This window comes from Thamnophis sirtalis, unplaced genomic scaffold (genome assembly GCF_051295495.1).
Source record: "Thamnophis sirtalis isolate CommonGarterSnake01/CBP01778 unplaced genomic scaffold, rThaSir2_p1.2 scaffold_9, whole genome shotgun sequence".
In the NCBI taxonomy this organism is placed as follows: Eukaryota; Metazoa; Chordata; class Lepidosauria; order Squamata; family Natricidae; genus Thamnophis; species Thamnophis sirtalis.
In genome coordinates, this window is record NW_028261389.1 from 40,389,903 (window position 1) to 40,399,485 (window position 9,583).

A 9,583-nucleotide genomic window follows, 5' to 3' on the forward strand; every position below is an offset into this window, starting at 1 on the left:
TCCTGGCACTCCTTTTAGCTGATTGCTACTGATTTACTCTGATAAGCTCTTGTTAGCTGAAAGACAGAGAATGTGTTCATGCTTAGCCTTGGCAATATCTTAGCAATCCTTTCTTATTATTCCTCGTGACCCGTCAAAAGCGCGGACGACAAAAGCGCGATCGACAAAATCGCGCCTTTGACGTCATCACAGCGCGACGAAAAAGATCGAAAAATTCAAATAAAAATTAATAAAAATTAAATTAAAGCAAGCCGATTCACATAAAGGTAAGGGTTAGGGTTAGGGTTAGGGTTAGGGTTAGGGTAAGGGTAAGGGTTAGGGTTAGCTTTAGAGCGTTAGCGTTAGCGTTAGGGTTAGGATAAGGGTTAGCGTTACGTTTTTCGTTACTTTAACGGTTAGGTTTAGGGTTAGGTTTAGGGTTAGGTTAAGAGTTAGGGTTAGGGTTAGGTTTAGGGTTAGGTTTGGGGGGGTTAGGGGAAGGTTTTAGCTTTATTTTTACATTTTTTCGATCTTTTTCGTCGCGCTGTGATGACGTCACAGCGCGCTTTTGTCGAGCGCGATTTTGTCCTACGCGCTTTTGTGGTGGAACCATTATTCCTATTTTATTATATACTTTTTGTCAAAGCAGTCACTCACAAGTGTATCATAAGAGCATCCATTTACATTGAATTCATTTTTATGAAACAAAGGAGCTTAATTTGACAATCTCTAAATATATAGGTACAGAGAGACCAAGCATTTAATCATAAGCTCTTATCTTGCCCTGACATGATAGGCATTATTGTGTTGTATGGTTTGCTTCCATTTCTTTTGTGTCACAATTGTTTTGGGTAATTCAGTCTGGTATGAAATTTTACCTGGGAGTTTAATCTTCTAGTCCTTCTATTTGTATATGCAAAGAGATTTAGATAAAAAGGTCTACAGCAAAAAAATAAATTTAAAAAAACCTGGTTTTTAAATTTTTAATCAATATGTGAATTTGGCATTTTGCAAAATGTCAAGACTTGTTGCCAGCACACAGCCTTGTATGATGTCTCAAAGTCATACAAAATAAATGACTATTTTATTTTTTTCTATGGAATCCTCCTACAGCTTAGGGTTTCTCAAATTTCTATAAGGAGAAAGTAGCTATTTAAAGGAAAAGATCCCCTAAAACACCCTGTCTCAAATCATGTGTTTTCCCTGTAACTTTTCTTTTCCAGGAAAAGTGATTTTTGTTTTTTCTAACTTACTCTTAGAAATTCTTTGGATTATGCTATAGAGCTTGCAAGGCAGCTATACTTTAGGTTTTACATCCAGCTGTTTGTCTACTCTAAAAAAGTTTCATTGGAGGGCTTCCTTTATTGTTTAGTGGAGATACGAAGAGCCAGGGACATTGTAATTCACTGGGAACATGATTGCACACTGGGAACATGATTGGAAGGATATTTACACATGGTTGGAAGCCACCTTGTAACATTCTCCCTCCCTCCTATGCTTCCTGCTTCCCCTCGGCCCATCTAGTTTAATTTCCTATTATTGTACTTCCATTGTTTATTTTTATTGTGTTATTGCTGTGTTTGCTGGTGAGGCAGAGAGACCCGAAAATCAGCTGGCTGGCAGGAGGCGTGCGCACATGTGCAGTGGAGCTGAGCTGGGATGACAGCTTGTGTGGCCGCAGAGAGGGCTCTGCGTGCCACCTGTGGCATATGTATCATAGGTTCCCCATCACGTCTCTAAATCTAACTCATCCATGAGGCATTTGTGAAATTTTCATTTTCGTTTGTAAAGTCATCTAATCCTCTGATGGATTCAGAGTCCAGCTATCACAGGGTTCATCCAACAATGCCTCCCTGCCTTTGCAGGGTTTATTCTTTTTATACAGTTTTTACAAGCAAAGCAAAGAGCATATAGCAACAGCATTGTAATTGGCACATTCTCCTTGTCAATCTCTAAGAACATCCCACCCAGGGTAGAGTCTCACATCACCCAATAGTTCCTGGTACTGCCTGTTATTGTTAATTAGGTGAGCTCATAGGTATTTGAGGTAAATAGCTACTGATATCATGGCAGTGTGCTGCGCTTGTATTTACGTAACCTTTCCTCTATCCCTACAATCCTCAGAAAAGTTGTTATTTTCAAAAGTAAAAACACTTTTTCTTTTCTTTATATTAAATGAAACATTATTTTTCAATGCAGTCCTGCTTGCCACAGAAGGAAATGAGGCTTAAAGATTCATTTGAGAATGCAGGTATTTGGTTTCTCCATTCTCCAATAACAATGACTGCAAAATTTGCTACAGACAAGAAACAGAGAGAGAGAGAGAAAAAAAGTGGAAAATCCAAATTCTCTCCATGAAACATGGAAAGAATGATGCCTGATATTGTGGGCTCCAGATGAGTGTTGAAAAAAAAAAAAAACACTAACCCAGTTATACATCATTATATGGAGTGATCTAAACCAGCAGCCCCAGTTGCTGGCTCAAGAATGTGAAGCATAAGAAATGTGTTTGGTTTGCACTACAGTGAAATTTACTACATTGGCACTTCATCCATGTAGTCAGGCAGTTATCCTTCAATAGTTACATTTACGTGCTTTCTATCTTGAATTATTCTGGACAAAGGGGAAAAAAGCATTAATATAAACAACATTACAGTATATCAAATAGATTTCTTATGGAAACATGCCCATAAAAATAAATACATTGGGAAAAGTAAGTAGGAAAAAGTATGCACACTATATTCATATATGACAATTTCAAAGAAATGCAAATTGGTGCACATTCAGGACAAATGAAAAAAAGTCTGTCCAAAATTAAATTTGAAAAACAGCTCTCATTAATGAATGATGTGCCTTCATTTCTGTTGACCATGAACTTTTAATAAACTCCTTTATGTTTAGATAAAGATAAAAATAATGAGACTGTAGACAGAACACGTAACTTGAATAAAACAACAGTTCTATTCAACAGCTGTATGCACATTTAACTCTGAAGTGAAAAAAAGTTTTCTTTCTTTGTGATAATAAAGGAAGATTTTGTCTTTAACCAGTACAAGAAAAAAAAGTTGTATCCAAACATCCTTCTCCTTTCCCGCTCTCACTAAGAACATTTTTAAAATTAAATAAAACCAATATTATTTTAAATCCCCATGCATTAACATGCACTACAACAATCTTTTCGACTTGCATTGCCACTAGCTGTTACTAGTACAAATAGATTTGAAATAGCATGACAAGTATAAGAATGAGTGGCTAATGATCCACATGATTGGTGTTTCATGTTATAGTTGTTAGAATAATAAATTGCAGGTCAGCATACCTCACACTTATAATGATCAAAAATCACTGCCTAAATAATAGTTTCAGAGTACAGTACCAACTATAGAAGAGAACCAGATTAGCCCCATCCAAATAGTAGGGAGAAAGGGACTGAGATATAGGATTATCTATACTATGCAGAGTGCAAAAAAAAAAGAAAAGACTATTGTATCACCTAGCTCACAGCTCAAACCATTCAAATAACCAATGAGTGGTAACATATATTTCCTTCCAGAAAATAATTTAGCAACAAGAAACAGTATTAACTTTCCTTCCATATAGATTTGGACAAAGAGTATAATATGATTTAACAATGTAATACACAATATGAAGGGTTTGTGTAGCCTCTCCCCTTCTTTTTTATATCGGTTTCCCATTGACTGCTATAAGAAGGCATTCAGTTTGCAAATTCCAGGGATAGTATATCAAATGTTCTAATGTACCCCCCCCTCTTTTACGATCCACCTTGGCCACCCCGGACTTTTAGACTCTGGACCCTTTTTTATACCTTTCCAAGAACGAGGTATACTATCTGCTTACCACCTGTTACCACCTGTATACCACTGTTGGCGCTCAGCTACCTCAAATTTTTTTAAGAACTATTTGCGCAGTTATTAAGCTATACTTGCGCAGTGGGCAATTTTTTTTTAGGAATGCGGTGTGAATGGCATGTCTGATTGATGACTGTACCCACTTTTTTAACTTCATTATTGTTGTATTTTTTGTGTTTTAATTGACCTATGTGGGGAATGCATGGATGAGTGGCTGTATTTGTGTGAGAGGATGACTGATTCGAAGGGCCTGTCGGGAAACGTGGGGGCTATATGGGTGGGTGGAGGGACTACAGACACGGGAGTGGGCCAGAGCATTACGGTCTTAACAGGGAGGGGCAGATATGGCGGGGACTTTAGGGCTGCCCATTACTGGGGAAGGAGGGCTCGCTACGTTACAGAGATCCCTCCTTCCGGCCCTATGAGTCCCACTCCAAGGCCAGATGGCACGAGTAATCAGAACCCTGGTCTCAGGCTGCTGTCGCTAAATGCCAGTTCACAAGGCTCCCCTCGTCCGGGACCTAATTTTAGACGAGAGGGCAGACCTGGCATGTATTACTGAAACCTGGCTGGGCCCGGAGGGAGGAGTCCCCCTCGTAGAGATGTGCCCAGAGGGTTTTCAGGTGCTTCATCAGCCGCGATCCCAGAGAAGGGGTGTGTGTGTGGCTATTGTTATCCGAAAGTCTCTAGTACCTCGTAGGATCCCTGCTCCGGAGCTTGTCGGGTGTGAGTCCCTGCTGGTGAAGTTGGACCTCAAGGGTCAAGTGAGCTTGCTGTTAACGTACCTGCCTCCCAACAGCATTGCAGCAGCCCTCCCCTCACTCCTTGAGTCAGTAGCTGAGCTGGCAATTGAGTTTCCCAGGCTTATGGTTCTGGGGGATTCCAACTTGCCTTCGCTCGGTGAACACTCTGATGGAGCGCAGGAGTTCATGGCTTCCATGACAGACATGGTCTTGACCCAAGTAATTTGGGGCCCAACTCACTCGGCGGGTCACATGCTCGACCTCGTATTCCTCTCGGAGCAGTGGAGTTGTGATCTTGGTTTGAGGGGTAGCGAGATCTTACCCCTGTCATGGTCGGACCACTACCTACTGAGGCTTGACTTTCGGAGACCAAACCCCCACTGTAGGGAGGAGGAACCAATTAAGTGGTTCCACCCCAGGTGACTTATGGACCCTTTGGGCTTTCAGACGGAGCTTGGCGTTTTCCTGATATCCTCGCCCGCAGTCCGGCGGAGACTCTGGTTGCTGCTTTGAATTCAGCAGCGGCAGGGGCTCTTAACCGGATTGCGCCTTTACGGCCGATCCGAGGCAGTGGATCCAGGAGGGCTCCTTGGTTTACTGAGGAACTCCGGGAGATGAAGCGCCGAAAGAGACGCCTAGAGCAACGATGGAGGTCTAGTAAGTCTGAGTCAGACCGAGCGCTTTTAACATCCAGCATCAGAGCCTACCTTCGGGCAATTAGGATGACCAAAAGAACACACATTGCCCTCTGATTGCTTCTGCTGAGTCGCGCCCAGCCACCTTGTTCAGGATAACCCGTACCCTCCTAAATAGGAGGGATACGAGCGATCCTTTGCAAGGCAGAGCTGAGGATTACGTCCAATTCCTCGCGGATAAAGTTGCTCGGCTTCGGACGGACCTGGACTTCAATTGCGCAGAGCCAGCTGAGGCACCAGGGGAGAATCTGGCAGGACATCACTGGATTGATTTTCAAGCTGTTACCCCTGAGGAAGTGGACAAGGCCATGGGAGCTGTAAGTGCCTCCACATGTGTACTGGACCCATGGCCCTCCTGGCTGGTCGCTAACAGCAGGGAGGTGACACGGGGCTGGATCCAGGCAGTTGTTACCACCTCCCTTCGGGAGGGGTTCTTTCCCCCTGCTCTAAAGGCGGCGGTGGTGAGACCCTTCTGAAGAAGCCATCTTTGGATCCAGCCATCTTAAACAACTATTGTCCAGTCTCCAACCTCCCCTTTGTGGGGAAGGTTGTTGAGAAGGTGGTAGCCTTTCAGCTCCGGCGGTCCTTGGAGGAAACCGATTATCTAGATCCCTTCCAGTCGAGATTTAGGCCTGGCTACAGCACGGAAACTGCTTTGGTCACATTGATCGATGATCTCTGGAGAGCCAGGGATGGAGATTATGCCTCCGTCCTAGTGCTCCTTGACCTCTCAGCAGCTTTCGATACCATCGACCATGGTATCCTTCTGCAACGACTGCGAGAGGTGGGGGTGGGAGGTACTGTTCTACGGTGGTTCTCCTCTTACCTCTTGGACAGGTCGCAGTCGATGTTAGTCGGAGGGCAGAGATCGACCCCTAGGCCCCTGAATTATGGGGTGCTGCAGGGTTCGGTCCTGTCCCCCCTCCTGTTCAATATCTACATGAAGCCGCTGGGTGAGATCATTCGATGGCACGGGATAAAATACCATCAGTATGCGGACGATACGCAGCTGTATCTGTCCGCCCCGTGCCAACTCAGTGAAGCGGTTGACGTGATGTGCCAGTGCCTAGAGGCTGTTAGGGACTGGATGGGGGTTAACAAGCTTGTACTCAATCCAGATAAGACCGAGTGGCTGGTGTGTTTCCCTCCTACTAATTTGCCAAGTGTTCCATCTCTCAGGCTGGGGGGTGTCAAACAGTACGCCCCTCAGACAGGGTTCGCAATTTGGGAGTCCTCCTGGACCCACAGCTGACTTTTGAACACCACTTGTCGGCTGTGACTAGGAGGGCATTTGCCCAGGTTCGCCTGGTGCGCCAGTTGCGTCCCTACCTGAACCGGGAGGCCCTCACAACAGTCAACTCATGCCCTTGTGATCTCTAGACTGGACTACTGCAACGTGCTCTACATGGGGCAGCCCTTGAAGAGCATTCGGAGACTGCAGCTTGTTTAGAATGCAGCCGCGCGAGCGATTGTGGGTGCACCTTGGTTCACCCACGTAACACCTATCCTCCACGAGCTGCACTGGCTGCCTGTTGGTCTCCGGGTGCGCTTCAAGGTGCTAGTCGTCACTTATAAAGCCCTTCATGGTATTGGACCTGGGTACTTGAGAGCCCGCCTGCTGCCAATTACCTCTACTAGACCGATTAGATCCCACAGATTGGGCCTCCTCCGAATTCCATCCGCCGGCCAGTGTCGACTGGCAACTACCCGGAGGAGAGCCTTCTCTGTGGCTGCTCCGACCCTCTGGAACGAACTCCCCATGGAGATTCGAACCCTCACCACCCTCCAGGCCTTCCGCATAGCCCTTAAAACCTGGCTGTTCCGACAGGCCTGGGGCTAAAGAGCTGTTGCCCCCGTCTCGAATGGTATGACTGTCGTGTGTTTTAAATTATGCATTGTTATGTGTCGTTTTTAATTTTTGTCTGTATCCCCCTTCCCTGGTTTGAGTTGTGAGCCGCCCTGAGTCCCCTTCGGGGGAAAAGGGCGGCATATAAATATAATAAACAAACAAACAAATAATAAACAAATGCAATGTGTTTAAAGGATCTAAAAAAATGAGGAGGATCTGTGGTTTACTGGAATAGTTCATTTTTATCACATCACTTTAAGTTAAGAACTATTAAAAAATCAATGATAGTAGTGGACCTTCCACAATCATATTGCAAATAACTGTAACCATATATGAATTTTTAACAGAACAGTCATTGGTATTCAATGATCCGTGGGTGCTTAGAATGTTATTATTGCTTGTCTTCATTATTTTATACTATCTTTACTAGTAGCCAACATTGGAAAGATTTCCATTGGCATATTACAATTTTTAAAAGTTGATCTGAAACTTCCCAAGAGGGGCTGGTTTCTCCTTCCCTAGGTGTAGGAATTGTAAATATGCTTCAAAAATGACAGTATCTTTTTTCTTGGAACTGGAAAACATCTTTTTTTCTCTTCACTCATTAGGATTTGTATAACAGAGCTAGCACTTACATTGGCTTTACATACAGTCCATTGACACTTTTTAAGATATTATCTTTTATTTATTTATTTACTTATTATTTTGTCAAATATGTACAGGATAGCAGGTATAAATATGTATTTGAACATGAAGAAAGGAAATGAATACAAGTAAATAGGAACAGTAGGACAGGGACTGTAGACATGCTGGTGCACTTATGCACACCCCATTTATGGACCTCCTAGGAATGGGATGAGGTCAATGGTAGAAAGTTTAAGGTTGAAGCTATGAGAATTTGAGGATGTAACATCCGAGTCGGGTAGAGCATTTCAGGTGTTGACCACTCTGTTGCTGAAGTTATATTTTCTGCAATTGAGTTTGGAGTGGTTTACCTTGAGTTTGTATTGACTGTTTGCCTATGTATCAGGGGTGGGTTCCTCCCGTTAGCCCCGGTTCGGGTGAACCAGTTGGTTGGTGAACCCGGAAGTAATTAACTTCTGGGAATGCCGGTTCCAGTCCTGACCCCTCTCGCTGCAAAGCGCCCTTTTGCCGGTGCATTGCAGCTCACTCGCTTGCTCCCCAGCCTGTCCACACTAAGCCCAGGCTGCCGCTCACTAATTGGCTGGACTCCAGCCAATCAGTGAGCGGGCTGGAGGTGAAGCAAAGTATTTAAAAGCTTCGCGATTGACCTCCATTTGAAAATTCCCTTCGGCCTTCGCTTTCCAGGAGCTTGCTGCTTCCCCCTCAGGTAAGCAACTAAGCCCTGGCTGTGGGACTCGGGAGGCTTCAGGTGAGTGGCGGCAGCCCAGCTTTCGCGAGGGAAGGCCTTCCCTCACAAAAGCCATGGGCTGGCACACACCCTGCAGCCGAAGCCGGGTGGGGGATGGTAATGGTGGTAGCGGCTGAAGGCTGGGGGTGGCAGCCTACCTTTCACAAGGGAAGGCCTTCAGGCCTTCCCTCGTGAAAGCCACGGCCTGGTGGCGAAGGTGGCCTACCTTTTGCAAGAGAAGCCCCCCACCCACCCCTCCAGCCTTGCCTGGCTGGCTAAGCCTGCCAGGCAACATGCTTAGTGACCCTAGCCTTGTCTGAGGGTCCAGTGTCTTACCTGTTCCTGCTGCCTGCCTGCTCCTTGTTTCTTCCATCCATCGCGACAAGGATCCATCCATTGCATCAGAGTGCTACTGATTCTGCCTCCTGGTAAGTGACTCGTTTTTTTTCTTTTCTTTTTTAATGTATTTTAAAATAATATTTTATTTAATGCACAGAATTTATTAAAATAGTTTTACTTAAATGTATTGAGTGTAGAATATTTTAAAATGGTTTACTTCAACTTATTGTGTATGGATTCTTTTTTAAAATTGTCTTAGACCAGGGACATGCAGTCACTAGAGGCAAGGGAGGCTGAGCCTCCCCAGTCTCCTGAGAGAAAGGAAAGAGTTTTAATTTTTTTTTAATGAATTAAAGCCAGGATAGTTCCTACCAGATTTCAAGTCTCAGTGGCTTGGTGTCTCCTCTCAGTGTTAACTAGGAGGAGGCCAGAGAACTCGGGGCCTCTTTTGCTTAAGGAATTTTTCGCCTTTTAAAAGTTAAGGTGGAGTTAAAAAGCAAAAGATTTAATATGCAAAAGAGGCACTGATTCTCCCGCCTCCTGATCTGGGAGCAGCGAATCTGAGCGACTGCGCAAGTGCAAGGGTGATTCTGGAGAGGTTTTTCTTTCACCAGCCGCCATTTCTTCTGCAGCCAGCCGAGCACCGAGCGGGGAGGACGAGGAGGAGGAGGAGGAGGAGAGCGGTGAGCCCTTGTGGCTGGCTGGGGAGGGACTCACCACTCTTCTCACAGCCAGCC

At 44.8% G+C, this 9,583-nt stretch overlaps 1 pseudogene; it reads left to right on the forward strand.

The window, feature by feature from the left end:
* Positions 1-2,966, forward strand: part of LOC148044098 (uncharacterized) — a 70,223-nt pseudogene extending 67,257 nt beyond the window's left edge.
* The last annotated feature ends 6,617 nt before the right edge of the window (positions 2,967-9,583 follow it).